We start from the raw sequence: 19398 nt of genomic DNA, 5'->3' as shown, positions 1-19398 counted from the left end.
TGAGGCAATTAGATATCACAAGCTCAGACACAACTGCTTTTTCTCTTGCCCAGAGAGGACAGCTGGGCTCCTTTACAACCATCTGGAGGTCGCATATCTTGCCTGGAGTAATGAAATCCAGTTATTCTTTCCTCTCCTCTTTGACTAGGGAACTTTCCTAATAAGCTCTCTGGAGGATTGGGAGACAATCTTCTGTAAGCACTTTTAATCTGCATTTTTTATTATTAATATATTTGAAATGTGTATGTTTCAAGTGTGTCTGTATTTCCTCTTCATTGCGGTTTGTACAGGTCTTTTGTTTGCTTTTATCATTTAGAGCTTTAGTATGTTTCTTACTGTTTTGTATAAAATTTAACATTTTTATAATTTTATTGAAGCGTATTTTACACATCCTATTACATGTACAAGTCAACGTTTTTTTTTTTAAAAATAAACTTACTGGGGCACCTGGGTGGCTCAGTTAGTTAAGCATCCGACTTTGGCTCAAGTCATGATCTCGCCGTTCATGAGTTCAAGCCCCACACCAGGCTCTGTGCTGACAGCTCTGAGCCTGGAGCCTGCTTCAGATTTTGTGTCTTCCTTCCTCTCTGCCCCTCCCCACTCACTCTCTGTCTCTGTCTCTCTCTCTCTCTCAAAAATAAACATTTTAAAAAATTTAAAAAAATAAAAATAAACTTACCAAGTTATACAAACATCACCAGAAAACAGTATTTGAATACTTTTATCACTCCATTAAGATTCCTAATGTCCATTAACTGTTAACCTCATCTGGCCACTCATTACTCCCTACTCTAGACAACCTACTAGTTACTGCTATATCCCCTACTAATTACTAGTACACTAATCTACTTTCTGCCTATAGATTTGCCTTTTTTTGATATTTAATATATGTTAGAATCATGAAATATGTTGTATCTTTTATCTGGCTCTTTTTACTTAGCATGTATCATTAGCTCATTCCCATTCTTTTTTTTACAACCGAATAGTATTCCTTTGTACTGGTATATCTATGAATTCACCTGCTGATGGGCATCTAGGTTGTTCTCATTTTGACTTATGAATAATGCTGTTAAGAACATTCATGAGCAGGTCATTCTGTGTGGATATGTAAGATTTAGCATATTTTGAAATTTTATTGATATCATCACTTTGATATCACTTGATATCAAAAGGCAAGTATGTTTATTTATCCATATGGCTTTTGTTATCATAAAGTGAAATATAGGAAATGGAATTACTGATACTTTGCTTTTCAGATCTCTCCTTTAGGTTTAGTTATAAACTGGAATTTGAGCATTTGCTTTTTATTTTTCACATTCTCCTTCACTTCTCATAATTTTCATTATTGTACCCTTCCACTGTCTTCTGGGAAACTTTATCTGTTTTCTATTACTGTGTCTGTTAATGCCAAAAATTCTTTTCCTTTCTGTTTTCAATGTCCCCAAAATGAATCTTTTTCCATTAATCATTTTGGTTTATTTTATGTTTTTTTTTTTATTATTTCATTTAGGTCTTTTTAGTAACTCTACTTTCAACTCATCTTTCCATTTCCTTATACTCTCATTTACTATTACTTTCCATTTTATTTAGCTTATCAAGTAGCTATTGTCTCAGATTTTTATTTTATTTTTTTTTGTATTTGTGCTTTCTGAGATTCTAGCCCTTCACTTATTCAACTACTCATGCCTCAATTTTCTTATCTATAATATGAGATTAATAATAATGGTACTACTACTACTAATAATAATGCTTACTGGATGGGGTCATAGTCAAGAATAATGACAATGTGCTTTCCATAGAGACTGATGAATAGAATGGAGCCTCATATAAAGTAAATGCTCATAGGAGAATAATCTAGGCAAATGCCAAGGTTTTGCCTTAGAGAATCATGCTTTATCTAAACATGGGCCTAAAATAACAAGTAGTAAAAGAGTGATTTCACTTCAGCCAGAATTTCAGATCTTACTAGGAAGGAGGGTAACTCTTTGAATATCAGGTATACCTGGACTATATTAGGCTCTTGGGATATTTTAAATAATTTAATATCAGTTCATTGTAATGCAGTTCATGTGACAGTCTTTTCCCTCACTGAGGAAACAAGTTCAAAAAGATCAAGAAACTGTCTAAAAGCCACACAGCTATAAGAATATATGTATGGAACTGTTTATATAACCCAAATGTGTTAAAACATATAACCCATGTACTCTTCACTATATCACACTAACATTTATTACAATAGTTGAGGTAAAATTTATCGTTAGTCAACCAGCTGACATCTTGCGGTTTTATTTTCTCATTTTTTTACGTTTTCTTTAGTTGAAAACAGATGTTGTGGGCTTCATTATGCCTTCAAAATGTGTAAAAGCACGGGATAGTGCCCTGCCCATGCTCTGCCTCTTGCATGCCAACCCAAAACCTTTCCACGGCATGCTCCAGTGACCGGTGCATCCCTTGAGAATATTCTCTGATGGACAGATGCTTCTACAGAGCAGTTCCATGGAAGTAGTTTCCCTGGGAGCAGCCTTCAACCATTGACTTTTTTCCCTTCAAGTGTGAAAACAGTGAAGGGTGCTCTATAATCTCTTGAAGATCCTCTGGGGGCTTGGGTCCCAGTTACAGAGTAATGATTTACTCATTAATATTAATTAACATTGGCTTTCTTCCTATCCGTGTTTCACCTTCCCACTATCCCACTGGTGATTCCTGGGATCAGATCCTCTCCCAAATAAATTATGTGTGCTCAAATCCATGTCTCAGGTTGGTTTCTGAGAGGATTCAAGCTAAGACAAGGTGACCCATTGGGAAAATATAAATTGTTTCAAAATTTATATAAATTTCTGGATGATGTGTAATTAATTATTCAGATAATTAAATTATCTTTGATGTATGATCTTTTATGTTTGAATGGAATCAAGATAATTGATTTATTAGAAGAAAAAACAAATCCGTGTTTCCTTGTCAGTGTTTTTGTTTTTTAAAATCACATCACATAAAACTGTATAAAACTGATAATGCTGTCAACTAATTAGGCATTTGATTTCAGGTCATCAAACATGTAAATAATAAGGTATGGTTTTCAAACTATGCAGAATATTTCACATTATATCTAAATATCTATTATAAATACTTTATTAATATTAATTCCATTTAATGAATATTACTAGAAGAAATTTGCAACATAACATTATATTATATCATATTAACTTAACAGCTATTTTAGTATTATTAGTATAATTTTATTGCTAGATATTAAAAGAATGTATATACCTCTGTACTAAACATAGTTTTTTTCTGCAGTGAATATTCTGAGTTTTTTCCTAATATGGAAATGGTAAACATCCCTTAGGTGTAAGATATCATACATTTAAATATGTAAAGGATATAATTTGACTCCAGGAGTCAGAGTCAAACATTTGTCTAATTGTGTTTTTACATATTTTGGGAGTACAAATCACTCTGATCACCCTGAGGTTGTTAGAAATATAGAAATTATTAGCACACACCAGACACAAAAATGGAATAAACTAGGATTGCACTCTTTACTGTTTATCCTTAGAAGTTTGCATTTCTAGAGAAACATCCTGCTGCTGTAGTTATATTTTTCAGAGCTTGCTCAAATTCCATGAGGACTTCTTTTGGATCGCTTGCCACAAAGATTACATTCTCTTTGGAGTTCAGATACCATACATCAAAAAACTGGAGCTTTTGCAAGTTTTCTCTCGACAGGGGAAGTATATCCCCTACAAACTAAAGACAAAGTCAAAAGAGCAGTAAACAACTTTCTAATGCTCTTCTCCTCCTTTCCTGTATTGAAGAATATGACTACACTCTGCCCTCCTTCTAGCATGCTTCATATTTCATACTAAATCACTATGACACAAATATTGTAAATATGTAATTACAATAGGCCAATTCTTATTGTTTGTTTGTTTTTTCTTGGTTCATGGCTTGCTTAAATATAAGCAAGAAAGAGAAGCAGGAAACACTCGTTTCTGGAACAAATACTTTCTAAATTTAATTATTGCATGTTTCAAAGTTTACTAAAATTAACCTTTCTGGAATAATATAATGCAAGACTATAGCAGAAGCAAATCATGTCCATTTTCTTTAGTTTATTGTGCCCTAACCACTTATGTTTTATTTTACTTCTTCTTGAAAATAGGGAATATCTAAGTTCTGGAACTGTCTTATAACCATCCAAGTCATTATTCAATCTACCCGATTTTGTGTGTATTGCAGTGATTATTTCCAATATAACTATTTTTACCAATTTCATTCACTTCTAATTACAATTTTCTGTTTTTTTCTGCTTTTTCATTTTGCACATATAGATTTATAATTCATATCTCTTTCTTAAGCAAGACTTTTTATTACACGATGCTCTCCTTTATCCTGTTTATTGCTTTTAATCTTAAATTCCATCTTGTCTAACATCAAAATTACCACTCTTGCTTATCTTCTGTTTGAATAAGCCTATTATCTATTTGTTAATTTCTTAATTTTAAAGTTTTATTTATTATTTATTTTGAGAGAGAGAGAGAGAGAGAGAGAGAGACAGACAGACAGACAAACAAAAACATGTGAGCAGGGAAAGGGCAGAGAGAGAGAGAGAGAGGGAGATAGAGATTCCTAAGCAGGCTCTGGGCTGTCAGCACAGAGCCAATGTGGAGGTCAAACTCACAAACTGTGAGATCATGACGTTAGCCAAAACTCAAGAGTTAGATGCTGAACTGAATGAGCTTCTCCATTCCAGAAGAACCCAGGTGCTTCTCCATTTCTTAATTTAAAATTTTAATTGTCACCCTGCTTAGGATGTGTTTATTGTAGGCAGCATAGGGACTATTTTTCAACTTCAGTCTGATTGTTTCTTTATTTTGATGGAAAGATTTTAGCCTGTTAATATTATATGTAATGAATGATATACTAAGTTTTATTTACTATATTTTCACGTTTATCACTTATTTTACTTTATTGGTTCCTCATTTTCACTTAATTTATCTTTGTTTATTTGATCAAGTGTTCTTTTTCTTGATAATACAGAATTTCTACTGTTTATTTCCATCTATTAATGATTACATTTTCTTTCCCTGATCTTCTAATCAAACACTATGTTCCAATCATTTCTCCATGAAAGATGTTCAAATTCCTATTTCTCTGAACACAAATAAGATAGATCTTTCCAATATTCTTATTTATAGTGCTCTAATCCCCTCTTTTGTTTTTTACCATTTCCATTCTCCATTCTGGAGTTGTAGTTATTTTATTTCTCTCTCTGTCTTCACTCACTCTCAATTTTTTGCTGTGTTGGAGACAGTATTATACTACCTGGAATTTCCCTTACAATAGCTCCCTTCCATCTCAAAACAATTTTTTTTAACTTTTATATTCCCTATTTCTATAAAATCTATCCTTATTCATAAATATGTATCACAAGATTCTTTTATCATCACTTTTTTTTCATTCCTCTTACTTCCTCATTTTGAAGTCTTTATTATTTTTCCTATGATGTTTGCTTAGGATCTTTTTTCAAATACTTTTCTCAAGTTTGGAATGTTATGTTGATATATATACTCAGAATTTTTTCATGTTCTCAAATATCTTTCTACATTTCCTTTCCAGGAAAGTTGTTTATTCTGTCTAGAAGTTTGTGATATTTTCGATCTAATAGTTTCATTAGAATTTGCATTGTTATATGTCTGTTCTGGAACTCAAGGAAGCTTTCAGTCTATAAACCAATGTTTCTTTGGTCGATAATTTTACTTCTATTATTTGTTTAATTATTGCCTCAGCTTCATTAGTCTTTTTTTCTTTTCATTCGTTTTTCTGAAGCTACTGTGTATTAAGTCCCCTGAATCTCTCTCTATTTTAATCTATAGTCTCTATTTTTATCTTACATTCTCTCTCTCTCTCTCTCTCTCTCTCTCTTTGTTGTTGTTTTTTGTTTTTTTTACACTGTGCTTTGAAATACTTGTTACACTGGCTTTTCTGGGTTGCTAACCCATGTCTCACCAGTGACTATCTGCTTCTTAAATGTATTTACCAAGATTTCAAGTGGAAAAATAATTGGTTCACTAATCATCAAATCCCTTGTGTGTGTGTGTGTGTGCGTGAGAGAGGGAGAGAGAGAGAGAGAGAGAGAGAGAGAGAGAGCATGTGCTGAACTTGAATATCCTTAAACTTTCTTATTTGCATAGCCAGGGCTTCAGCAGTTCTATTTCATTGGGTGTGTATTATTGTTCTGCCTTCCCTGATGTGGCTGCTTGAGTCTCTTGGAAAAGCTATTCTTTTGTTACCGTTTTGACTTCTCTGACACTGGTCTAGTTATTGAAGTATTAAGACAAAAAATTTCACAGATGGAAAAAGGGGTAAGGGACCTCAATCCCAGGGAATTCATGTTGTATAAACAAGGAGGCTGTCAGTTACTTGATTAAGCACCTGGGGAAAGTCTTGGCCCCCTGAACTCATCAAAGTCTGACCTCTGGGAACAGTTTGAGCTAACCTGCTCATGTGGAAACTCCTGGTGAGTCCTCTAATCTCTGCCAAGATTGTCTTTGTTGTTGTTGTTGTTTTAATGTTCTTATTATTTATTTTTGAGAGAGAGAGACAGACAGACAGACAGACAGAGCACGAGCAGGGAAGGTGCAGAGACAGAGGGAGACACAGATTCTGAAGCAGGATCCAGGCTCTGAGCTGTCAGTACAGAATCTGATGCGGGGCCCGAACTCACAAACCGCGAGATCATGACCAGAGCCGAAATCAGACACTTAACCAGCTAAGCCACCCAGGTGCCCCTTTGATTTCTTTTAGTGTTTATTTATTTTTGAGAGAGAGAGAGAAAGTTGAATGCTTAACCAAATGAGTCACCCAGGTGCCCCTAGATAAAGAGTTTCAAAGCCACTAAAAAAAGATGGACAGACAGTACCCGTTATGAGGGCTGTTGCTGCATGTTACCTTCTTTGTCACATGTTCTAGGAACTGTTGTAACCATAGATTTAGAAAGAACTTTCATAGTAAAGCCAATCATCAATAAAACAGGAATCTATAAAACATTCACAGTGTTCTCTAAGTCTCTAAAATCCAAGTCCAAAGAGAATAAAATACATTTTCATAAAGTTATGGTGAGTCCAGAATATGTACATGACTAATTTTACAGCTTTATATCTAGTTTTTTTTTGTAGTTGCAAACACTATTATACTTCTCATTTATAATATGGAAATAAAATGTAGATTTTGGAGTGTATTATTTTTCAGGTTCTAGGGGCCTTATATACATCATCTTATATAATGTCAGCTTCATAGTAAGCTTACTATGTGGCTCTGTTTTACAGATGTAAAACAGAAGCTTGTAGAAGTTATGTGCTAGCCCTAAGTTTACCAATAGCTAGTGGTAGAGCTGAGCATATCCACTCAATAGAAAGAAAAGTGACAGTGGTAGATGAGAGGCCTTATCAGAACACCATTTGACTTCTGAAGGAAAGATGTGATGTAAGTTAAGAGTTACTAAAATTACATGTGCCTTTTCAAACTTACACGGATAAAAGCAACTTCTATTACTTCAAATGCCAACCTGCTTTTGGAGACACGTGCTTTCTGGAACAGGATTGCTTAATGAAGTACTTGGCTACTCCATTTGTGACAAGTGCATTTGAAAATGTTGTGAAATAGCCACAGATTATGGACCTCATCACACACATGGCTATTAATGCAATGAGACATGACAGAGCATGAAATGTGCAATATCCATTCACACTGAAGGCTAAGTGCCATCAGTGCATCTATGTGTGAATTAATGCTGTATAACACACTCCTGGCCATGGAATGTCACACAGTGATAGTGATTGGGATTGTAAAATGCCTTAATCAAATATTAGTTGGAAAGAACAAGTATATGCTGTCACATCGATGACAAGGTTTAAAAGTGTTGAGCTAAATAAATTATGCTGCACTATAGTCACAGCCTGTTAATCCCATCAGTTGTGTAGTTATTTTGAATTACTTTATTTGGACTACATTTTGATTCTAAAGTCTTCTGTATGAATCATAGGACATGAAAAAATAAATTAAAGCCAGCAGTATATCTTTTTAATTCCAATTCCAGAAATATAAGCACATGTAAAAATATAAATTGGATCATATTCACTTTTATGTATTTAGGGGCAGAGCTCCATTATAATTTTCTTCATTCACTCTCATTATTTGTAATTTCTGTCTTTATTAGCTACTGCCCCACAATCTATGTATAAGCACTTCAGAAACTTATGCTTAAATTTGTCTCCTTAGATCCTACAGGCCTCTTTTTTCTGCTCTTAACAGGAAACGTCCTCAAATACAGTTTCCATTGACTGTCACCACTTTCCCGCCTCCCATTTCATCCTCAACTAAAAACAACCATCTGTCTACCTACTATTCTTACTCCCATCTCAAACTCCAACATTAAACTGAAACTGTTTTAACTGAAGTCAACAATCATTTCTCAATTAATTATTATAAGTACTTCTTTTCAATTCTGATTCTCATTTGACACCTCTTGTGTTTGACAAGTTTGATTACTCCCTTCCTGAAAATCTCTCCTCCCTGGTTTTCATTACACTATTGATGCTAGGTCCCATTCAATTTCTTTGGTTATTTCTTCTCACCCTTCTTTCCTTCCTCTTCATACCCTAAATATTCTGTTTTCCAAGATTCTGGTTTTGTGCCCCCACCTTTTTTTTTTTCTTTAAATCTCACTGTGTACTCACCCTGGGAAATTTTTTTCCATACCCTGGGTTTCCAGTGGTTGTTATTCAAACTTGAAATCTAGCTTACCTCCACCTATGAGATCTCCAAAGTCAATATGGCCCAAAAAATTATTGTCTTCCCATTTATCAATCACTCTATTTTTCTATAATCCCCATCTTGGTGATTGATTTCACCATTAAGACATTTATCTGGGCCTAATATCTAAGGGTTATCTTGGGTTTCCCACTTTCTCCACCTCCTTCACGACAAAGGTGTCTCTACTGACTACCTAAGTAGAAGTATTCCTTCTCAAAGTAATAGAAACACTAGTGGATTTTTGCTTACACTCATCAATTCATGATTTTTACTAGCCCTGGATGTCATGACTTGGGTCTTTATACCCAAGGAAATATTTTTGCAGTAGGTCATTTTTCTTTCAATGTTTTAATATATTTTAAATTTTTGGTTAGAGTCAGTACATTAAATAAATCTATTACTCTAAATTTCTAAAGTAGGCCTTTCATATAGTATCACTAAGTTCTTTATTTTAATTCATTTCTTGATTGATTATATTTTTTCAAGTATATACTTTCAAGACTGACTCAGTATTAATCAATATCTGATATTCTACCCAGTTTGAGAGTGTTATTTTGTGTGTGTGTGTGTGTGTGTGTATTTGGTTTTACACAATTTTATTACATGTGTAGGTTAGTATATTCACCAACGCAATCATAATACAGGACAGTTCCATCATGAAAAGGATCTATACTTATTTACACACACATACCTCTTACCCTTTTCTATCTTCCTGTTCCTAAGCCCTAGCAACCATTGATCGATTTTTCATTTCTGTAAATTTTATCATTTCAAGTATATTCTATAAATTGAATCATACACTATGTAAACTTTTGTGGGTTTTTTTACTCAGAATAATTCCTTGATACTCATCCAAATTGTCTTATTTATCAATAATTTATTACTTTTTATTGTTGAATCATATTTCATGATATAAATATATGATATGTATTTTTATAATCAGAAGCTTTAAGATACATCAGATTTTCTGAGTTAATTATTATTATGGCTTATTATACTATGGAAGAAAATCACCAAGACATAAAATAGAAATGTCTATCATATAAAATTAATTTTTAAATTAAAAGTAGTGTGTTTATAAGGAAATATGGGGCTGTTACAGTTAAAATACTAGTTTTCAAAACAATTTAACAATTCTTCCCCCAAATCAGTATGAGCCCAATATAAACACAAAGATAAATCTCATTTCTTAATTTTTTCATAATAGTGAAATTCAGGTAAGAAACTGTGTTATTTTTCTAATTCTAAATAATAAGTTGTCCAAACTTGGCATTTTGAAAAAACATTCATTTATTATCACACAGTTCTGTTGGGTAGAAGTTCAAGTAGGCTCACTTGGGTTCTCTGTTGCAAGTGTTAGAAGAATGAAATCAACATATCTGCTAGGCTGGGCTTTTATCTGGAGGCCCAGGTGAAGAATCCACTTCTCAGCTCACTCAGGTTGTTGGCAGGATTCATTTCTTTGTCGTTATAGAACTGAGATCCCATTTCCTTGATAGCTGTCACATGTTCCCCTCTCTCTCTTTCCAAAAGGCACCTCCATCTCATCTCTCAGGGCCCTTTCCATCTTCGAAGTAGCAGTTGCTTGTTGAGTCCTTCTCACTCTTTGAGTCTCTCTGACTTCCTCTTCTGCTATCAGATTGACAAAATTTTGCTTTTAAAGGGACCCCAATTCCAGTTCTGTTTAGTGGCACTAACTGACAATGGGGCTAGAAGATACCTTATACTGGGTGTGACTGTTAACCAATTTTGCTTTGGTAGGCCTGAGCCCCTGAGACATCTGTTGGGCTGTAAGGAGTGACTCTCGCTTGTGAACTTATAAAATAGATCTGAGCTTCAGGACAATCAGCTGCATCTGATATGAAAGACAAGGCAATCTTTAAAAATCCTCAGACATTTTCTGGAAAAAAAAAGGAAGCTGGACAAGAATTTACTCTTGGAGTTCTGTAACAGTTAGGGCTACATGGGAAGGACAGTTGTGAGAGGCAACTGAATTAGCCATTGCCCATGCCCTTCAGAATGCATCCCAGATGTATGTCAAGCACAAAATGGATAAGTGTACTGGGAAAGGAGGACAACTCCCAGAAATGCAACAGTTAAACAGTAAGACTCCTGAGCAGCTATAGCAAAAGGCATATGCTTAATTATTTTACTTAAGAAGTGGGATATTGACTCTGTTTTTCATAATGTAGAAAAGTTTCAATCTCTTTCTAGTCTGAGATTCTCCACTAATCAAAAAGGAAGCAGGGTAGGATTCCTATTGTCCCCACTGTGGGAGAAAAGTCAGAAGCAGCTGGGTGAGGAACATAGACGTATGACGAATCTGCAGGGTGAAGCACAGAGGTAGAAAAGTCATGTCTGGATAAAAAGCAATGGGCAATACATCTTACATCTTAGAATACATGTAGAGTGAATGAATCTTTCTGAAAATACAAGTAATAAATAGCCTGACTCTATTTGGGGCAAGCATTTATATAGAGCTAAGAATTTTTCATTAAATATAAGGATCGTAATGCATAGAAATGTTTACTTCACTTCCCCAGGAGAGAGAAATGTTAGGCTGAAAAAAAGAAATCCAGAATATCTAGACAATATAAATGAGAAATTAAGATTTAGTAAACAGAGAAATTCTTTAAGTTCACCTTGCTAAAAGTTTTAAGCAATTCCTAAGAGGAGGACATTGAAGACAGAACACAAGAATTCTAGTTTTTAACCTATGGTTTTCAAAAACTGATTTTTTAAAATTATCCATATAATGACTATAGCTTGTGTTAGTCATTCTCAACTACACTAAAGCATCTATGTATGTCTTTGCATAAAACAAAGCTAATAAAGAGTCCAAGCCATTCTGGAACAACATTTGTGCCATTTATCTCCACCATGATCCAGTGTGGAAGGAAGCATTTGAGACCACTGAAATTTGTTTCTACCCTTTTTGGACAATTTCAGAAGAGACAATCAGGATACCTTGTAATTTACTTCATATCCTTGTTTGCTTCAGTCACCAAGAAAGGAAGACCATTTGTGTCCACACACAGGCTCCAGAAAAAACACAGAAATCATACCAATGGTTTTCAATATGAAGGATTGTTAACTAGCTACGAAGTTGTTAATGAGATAACTGAAAAGGTTAGAAGAGAGAAGAAAGGTAGCAATTATAAAAACAGTTATTAACCTTAGAGCTGAGGGAACAAAGAGAAGGGGATGGAATTGCTCTTGGTAATTTATTATTATTTTTTTAATGTTTATTTATTTTTGAGAGAGAGAGAGAGAGAGAGAGAGAGAGAGAGAGAGAGAGAGAGAACATGAGCAGGGGAGGGGCAGAGAGAGAGGGAAATACAGAATCCGAAGCAGGCTCCAGGCTCTGAGCTGTCAGTGCAGAGCCTGACGCAGGGCTCGAACTCATGAGCTGTGAGATCATGACCTGAGTCGAAGTCGGATGCTTAACCACATGAGCCACTCAGGCACCCCTCTCTTGGTAATTTAAATCAATTTCCTCATCTCTAAAATGAGACTACTGGACTAAATTGTGTCTAATGTCCTATGGCTAATATTCTCCACAATCTGTGCCTTAAAATTCTGTGATTCTATAAGTCATGCTCAATTAACCCTTAGGTTAATTGACAAAATAACCCTTAGGTTAATTGACAAAATAGCTTGGATTCTGTTGATATTTCAGTTAAAAGAATAACACTGGCATATTAGGATAATGCTGTCTGATGTTTAAAATAAAGCCCAAATTATAATGGCCCAAATATCATTGAATCTTATTTCTTGTTCGCTTAAAAGCCATGAAAAGATGACCCTGATTATTGGGAGATTCTCCTCTATTCAGTGACTTAAGGACTCAAGGACCATTCCATGGATGGGTCCCCTATTCCACCAATCATTATGCTCATCTACATCAAAATGGAAGGAGAAAAAATGCATAGGGTTTACACATGGGAAGTTTTTATGGTCATGCTTTGAAGTGGTGCCCATTCTCTATTCACATTCTATTGATGAGAACTCAGCCACTGTCAAGCCCAGCTGAAAGTACGATAGGAAATTTAAACTTGCTATGTCCCCAGTAGGAAAAGAAACATGTTTGTTAACCAGCTAGCAATCTCTGCTACAGCTAGCTTTATGAAAAAAATCCAAAGAAACAACATTTTGAAGTCTAAAATTTCCAAGTTAAGCTGTGTAATTAACCCACTTTTTCCCCAAAACATACCCAAATTACTTTATTTTTAATAAATTGATTATTATCCTTCTTAATAATTTTCCTTAGAAGTCAATATTTAAGGGGCGCCTGGATGGCTCAGTTGGTTAAGTGTCCAAGTTCAGCTCAGGTCATAATCTCACAGTTGGTGAGTTGAGCCCTGCATTGGGCTCCATGCTAACAGCTCAGAGCCTGGATCCTGCTTCCAATTCTGTGTCTCCCTCTCTCTGCCTCTCCCCTGATCATACTCTCTCTCAAAAATAAATAAACATTAAAAAATTTAAAAAAAAAGTCAATATTAAAAAAAATAAAATACTACATAGTACTAATTAATTTTGTCTTTTATTCAAAAGCAAAATGACTTTTTTAGTACTGAGTTACCACAATATGCTGAAATATTCTATTTATATAATCATCTCTCCCACTGCAATTTAAACCATTCTGTGCAGGAACTATATCTTTTTCATCTTATGTATCCTTAGCATCAAAAGGCCACAATAAAACTGTTTAAACTGTTAAAATATAAATTATCTCAAATGAAAATGAAGTAAATGTTTTAAATCTTCTCATGTATACATTTTATTGAATAGGTTTAAGATTGTTATAAGAGGTTTTTTTGTTGTCTTTTGTTTTTTTGTGTTTGTTTTTTGTTGTTTTTGGGAGCAGCATGGACTTAGTTTGTCTTAGAAGCTACCAGGGAAGAAAAACAAGACTCTGAATACACTTGTAGAAAATGTGTTCTTTCCCTAACCAAAGCCTGAGCCCAGTGCCAGAATTAATATAAAACACCTGCCCTCAGTCTCATACCCCAATGTAATGGTTAGCTTTATATGTCAGCTTGACTGAGCTAAAGTATACCAAGATAGCTACCCTCACAGATCTGTGAGGATCTGTGTGAGTTTTTCTGGAAGAGATTAGCATTTGAATTGGTGAACTAAGTAAAGTAGATGGCTCTCCCCAATATGGGTGTGTGTCACCCAACTCTCTGAGGGTCTGAATAGAATAAAAAGGTATGGAGAGGGCAAATTCTCTGTGTTTGAGCAGAGACATCCATACCCTCCTTCCCTGGGACTCTGGGTCTCCATGTTCTCAGGTTTTGGGACACAGATTGGAATTTATGCCATAGGCTCTCCTGGTTCTCAGGCCTTCAGACAGACTCAGACTGAATTACAGCTCTTGGTTCTCAAGTTCATAGACTGCAGGCTATGGGACTTCTTGGTCTCCATGATTGCATAACCCAAGTCTCACAATAAGTTTATATATATACAGCTTATAAATTCTGTTTCTTTGGGGAGCCCTCACTAATATATCTATCCTTGGTATGAAGAAGTGTTAGCTCCCAAGAGTTACAAATGGCTTCACTAAAACTTATTTCATTAACAGAAATGAAGAATCATCATACTTAGTAGGTTTGTTGCTTCCCAAATAGGGCTCCAAAAGTAAACCCACTACCTGTTTCTAAGACCTCACCTTTACCCCCATTGTGTAGGGTCAAAAGAAGATCTGGAGTTATACTTTTTATGAAAGTGAATTAATGAGATGCTAGACATTATCAGCCAGCAGGCTCTGCCCTTGAAAAGAGGTGTAGACCATGGATTTCTCCTAAGGATGACAGTGAGGAGCAGCCGTGGCAGGCTGAGGTGGTGGAGGCAGAGTGCAGAGGCTTGAAGGATGGTTTTAGTTGAAGAGCATTATGGACTTGAGCAAAAAACCATTTTCTGCCTCAATTTCTTCATCTGTAAAATGAGAAGTTTGGACTAAATGAATTCTAAGGTACTTTCAGTTCTAAACTCTCTAATAAGCATACTAGTTAAGAGCTTTTGCTCTGGAGAAAGTTCTGGAGCTGAATATGGACTCTGGCTCTGTAAGCATGGGTGAGTGATTTAATCGCTCTAAATCTTAATGTCCTCATTAACAAAATGGAGATACTAATAGCACTTTCCTGATAGGTTAGCATAGTGCCTCACCTATAAAAATAGCCAAACGAAAGGTAGTTATTAAAATTTCTATTCCCGGATATCAGGCTCTCCAAAAGGAATACTCTTTCAAATACCTCATTTGTGTAAAATCTGAAAATCAATAGGATCGTTATGAGAGTTAAGAGATAATGCATATGAAATGATTCTGTATAAAATAAAGAATAGATACTGTTATTAATTGCAGTGTATTTATCCTCCAAGAAATTGACCTTACTTAGTAACTATGAATTTAATCATCACTTTCTTCTCACCCTGTATATATGTTATATGTGACAGGGAGGGTTTCATAAAGATCCAATCTAACAGTTTGATTCAAAACAGTTAAATAATTTTTTTTTCTTTACTGGAATTAGAGACAAGGACCAATTGGGGGATACAAATGATCTACAGTCTTTCATTCTTATGGGTGAATGTTTACATGCTAAAATATATAGTTTTGAAATAATGAGAATCAGTGAAAAATGGGAAAAATTGAGTGGGCCTTTTAGGATAAGTAACACTTCCGTAATTCTAAATTTTAGCAATGCTATAATGGAATGGGGTGAGGAAAGGGAGCGGTGGTGGCATTTGGGTGTTGGAGGAACCCATGACCACAAGAAAGAGAAGAAAAGTGCAAGATACATTGAAGGAAACTTCTAAAAGTAATTGTCAGGCTGGAAATTGAAGTATTAAATTAAATGAAATCAAGTTCCCAAACTCATGATTATGAAAAATAAGTGGAGTTTTAGGGAAAGGCTTTGTAGAAAAGGTAAAAATGAGACTGGTAGACCAGTGTTGCACAGATAAATGGGCAGGGGAAAATAAGTTTATGTCCATGTGACTTCCTAGAATTAAATATGTGCTTCAGCAAATCTTTATCTCTGAAATACTAAACTTACAACTTTTAGTTTTCCTATTGTCACATCGCAATAAATATTCACCAAACAGGAAATTAAAAAGAAATATTCTGTGTGAATTGAAATCTCTGTTTTTGATACCCAAATATACCTAATTTTGTTGAAGGTACCAGGTACTCTGAAGTTAGATTTCACAGGAAGTTGAGATTCTCCTTTCTTTCTTGAACTCAGTGAAATTCTTCAGCAGTGTAAATCCCTTTGAAGTCAGGTCGATATGCCAATGTTGAATCAAATTTTGTGAACTTCAAAGCTCACTCTGTTGTGGAGGATATCCTGGTGAGGCTACATATTGCAAAAAGAAATGAGACTATGACTTGAACATTTTAACTAACTTGGTTTCGAAAGTACTATTTCAGGTTTCTTATTCTGTGAATATTCATATCTTTCATATACTTAAATATTTAATACTACAGTATTATTACCATATTCCAAAATTTTACTTTATGCTTATTTGATCCAGAGAAGTCTGAGGAACTTACTTTAGATTGGAATTTTACTTTACTTTTATCTTACATGAAGGAGTTTGGGGAAGAGCAAAGAATTTAGTAGTTTAGAAGCTTCATGAAGACTTCAGCTATGTGTCCTTAAGTAAAGTGCATTCAAAAATTAATTTTAAGAATCTATATCACAAAATTTTTATAAGAATATATAATAATGTGTGTATAAATGCTTACCATTCAATTATAGTAAATTTAAAGCATTTTAGTAAAGTTAGTTTCCTTTTTTTCCCCATGAAAGACTAAAAATTTTCAGGACCACAAATGTTCAGATTAAAGTGTTTAATTAATCACTCCAAGTGGTTAATATATGGTCAATATCTCCCATTGTTATAATGAGATACTGCTATATTAAAATACTATTATAGAGTCTTCTTCAAACAAGTCAAAAGCAATTTCAAAAAAGTGACATTAAGCCTTCCAATACCACTTGAGAGCAAACACTTCCTATTTAATTAAATGACCAGATCCATTCTTTATCAAATACGTATTATGAGTAAATTCTGGGGGCGCCTGGGTGGCTCAGTCAGTTAAGCGGCTGACTTCAGCTCAGGTCATGATCTCGAGGTCCGTGAGGGCTGTGAGTTCGAGCCCCACGTCGGGCTCTGTGCTGACAGCTCAGAGCCTGGAGCCTGTTTCAGATTCTGTGTCTCCCTCTCTCTGACCCTCCCCTGTTCATGCTCTGTCTCTCTCTGTCTCAAAAATAAATAAATATTAAAAAAAAAAAAAAAAAAGTAAATTCTGTTTTAGGCACTATTTTCAAAAAAAAAAAAAAAAAAAGAAACAGCTCTTCCTGTGCTGGTTAGCTATGGTGGATGTGAACATCCTGAATCCTGAGGCTGAGGTGGCCCAAGCTCAGGCAGTACTGACAGTCAACATCAGTGTGGTCTGAGGGTCAGGATTTGCTGAGGACCAACTTGGAGCCTAAGTGAGCCATGGAGATGCTTATTTCTGGTACCAGAGACATTAAATTTACTAAATATGGTAATGTGATGCTTCATGAAATACAAATTCAACACCCAACAGCCGCCTTATAAGGCAAAGTAGCAACAGCCCAGGATGACATGACTGGTGATGACACCACTTCCAATGACCTAATCATTAACAAGTTGCTGAAACCTCTGCATTTCTGAAGGTCTTTATCCCAGAATAACAGAAGGATTTGAAGCTGCAAAGGAAAGGCACTTCAGTTTTTAGAACAAGCCAAAGTAAACAAAGAAATGGACAGGGAAACATTTATAGATGTGGCTAGAACATCTCCTCGTACTAAAGTGCATGCTGACCTTGCTAATGTCTTAACAGAGGCTGTAGTGGACTCCATATTCACCATTAAAAAACAAGATGAACCAATTGATCTCTCTGTTGTTGAGATGATGGAGATGAAACATAATTTTGAAACTGATACAAGCTTAATCAGAGGTCTTGTTTGAACCTTGGGGCATGGCATCCTGATGTGAAAAAAAAAAAAAGATGCATATGTCCTTACATGCAATGTGTCATTAGAATATGAAAAAATGGAAGTAAATTCTGGCTTTATTTTACAAGAGTGCACAAGAGAGAAAGAAACTTGTAAATACTGAAAGAAAACTCATTGAAGATAGAGTTATAAAATAATTGAACTGAAAAAGAAAGTCTGCAGTGATTCAGATAAAAGATTTGTTGTTAACCAAAAGGGAATTGACCTCATTCCCTTAGATGTTCTAACAAAAGAACGCATAGTAGCTCTCTGTAGAGCTAAAATAAGAAATATGGAAAGGCTGACCCTTGCTTGCAGTGGAATTCTTTTGATGACCTAAATACTGATTGTTTGGGACATGCAGGACTTGTCTATGAGTATGCATTGGGAGAAGAGAAATTCACCTTTATTGATCAATGTAACCATCCTCACTCTGTCATTTTAGTGGTCAATGGACCAAATAAGCAAAATTCACTCAAATCAAAGATGCAATAAGAGATGGCTTGACAGCTGTTAAAAATGCTACTGATTACGGCTGTGTGGTTCCAGGTGATGGTACAATGGACATGGCATTGGTAGAAGCCTTGATTAAATATAAGCCTAGTGTATAAGGCAGCACCCAACTTGGAGTTCAAGTATTTGCTGATTCATTGCTCATTTTTTCTGAGGTTCTTGCTCAGAATGCTGGTTGTGTGACCTTCAGGAAACACTAGGTAAAGTTCAAGCAGAACATTCAGAATCAGGTCAACTTGTGGGTGTGGACTTGAACACAGGTGAGCCAATGGTAGCGGCAGAAGTAGGAATATGGGATAACTATTGTGTAAAGAAACAGCTTCTTCACTCCAGCACTTTGATTGCCAGCAATATTCTCCTGGTTGATGAGATCATGTGAGGTGGAATGTCTTCTCTAAAAGATGAATTGAAGAGTCCCTTGTGTCTTTTGAATCATGAAGACTCTACAGAGTGAACCTAAGAATAAAGCTATGCAATTTTTGTCCAAGCTTCATATGATTTTCAAGGGAATTTTCTTTTCTCATATGAAAAAAAGAGAGAACACTGACGCTCAAATTCTGAAGTTTTGAAAATACAATTACAGAATTTTTTAAAATTGCACTGCAGTCTCCACACATTAAGCAGTCCATTTTTACCCAATGAACAGGATAATTTGCTTTAGCTTCAATGATATAAAAGTACCATATTAGATAAGTATATGTTATCTACCATGTTATTAAATGTTCCTTGAAAAACATAAATAGAGAGAGAGAGATAAATAATAAATAAGCAAGCAAACAAATACCTCTGTCCTTGTGGAGCTTATATTTTATAACATTTATGTGTGTAAATATATATCACATATATAAGTTATATATTTTTAATATGTAAAATTATGTATAAGGATAAATATAAAATCATTTTATTTATTATAATTTATTTTAAGTAAATTATATAACAGTAGGAATTCTTATAGAAAAAAAAAAAAAAACACAGCAGGATTAGGTGTTTCAGAACGGAAGGAGTCCCTTGAATGGAGGTTGAATTCTACACAAAGCTAAAA

The 19398-nt window shown here is 34.8% G+C and overlaps 1 pseudogene; it reads left to right on the top strand.

The window, feature by feature from the left end:
* Positions 1–17171: 17171 nt before the first annotated feature.
* LOC109271847 (T-complex protein 1 subunit zeta-like) lies at positions 17172–18810 on the top strand (annotated as a pseudogene).
* The last annotated feature ends 588 nt before the right edge of the window (positions 18811–19398 follow it).

Source organism: Panthera pardus, unplaced genomic scaffold (assembly GCF_024362965.1).
Source record: "Panthera pardus isolate Hobbes unplaced genomic scaffold, ASM2436296v1 HiC_scaffold_11, whole genome shotgun sequence".
Classification (NCBI taxonomy): domain Eukaryota; kingdom Metazoa; phylum Chordata; class Mammalia; order Carnivora; family Felidae; genus Panthera; species Panthera pardus.
This window is presented reverse-complemented; position numbering and strand designations above follow the sequence as displayed.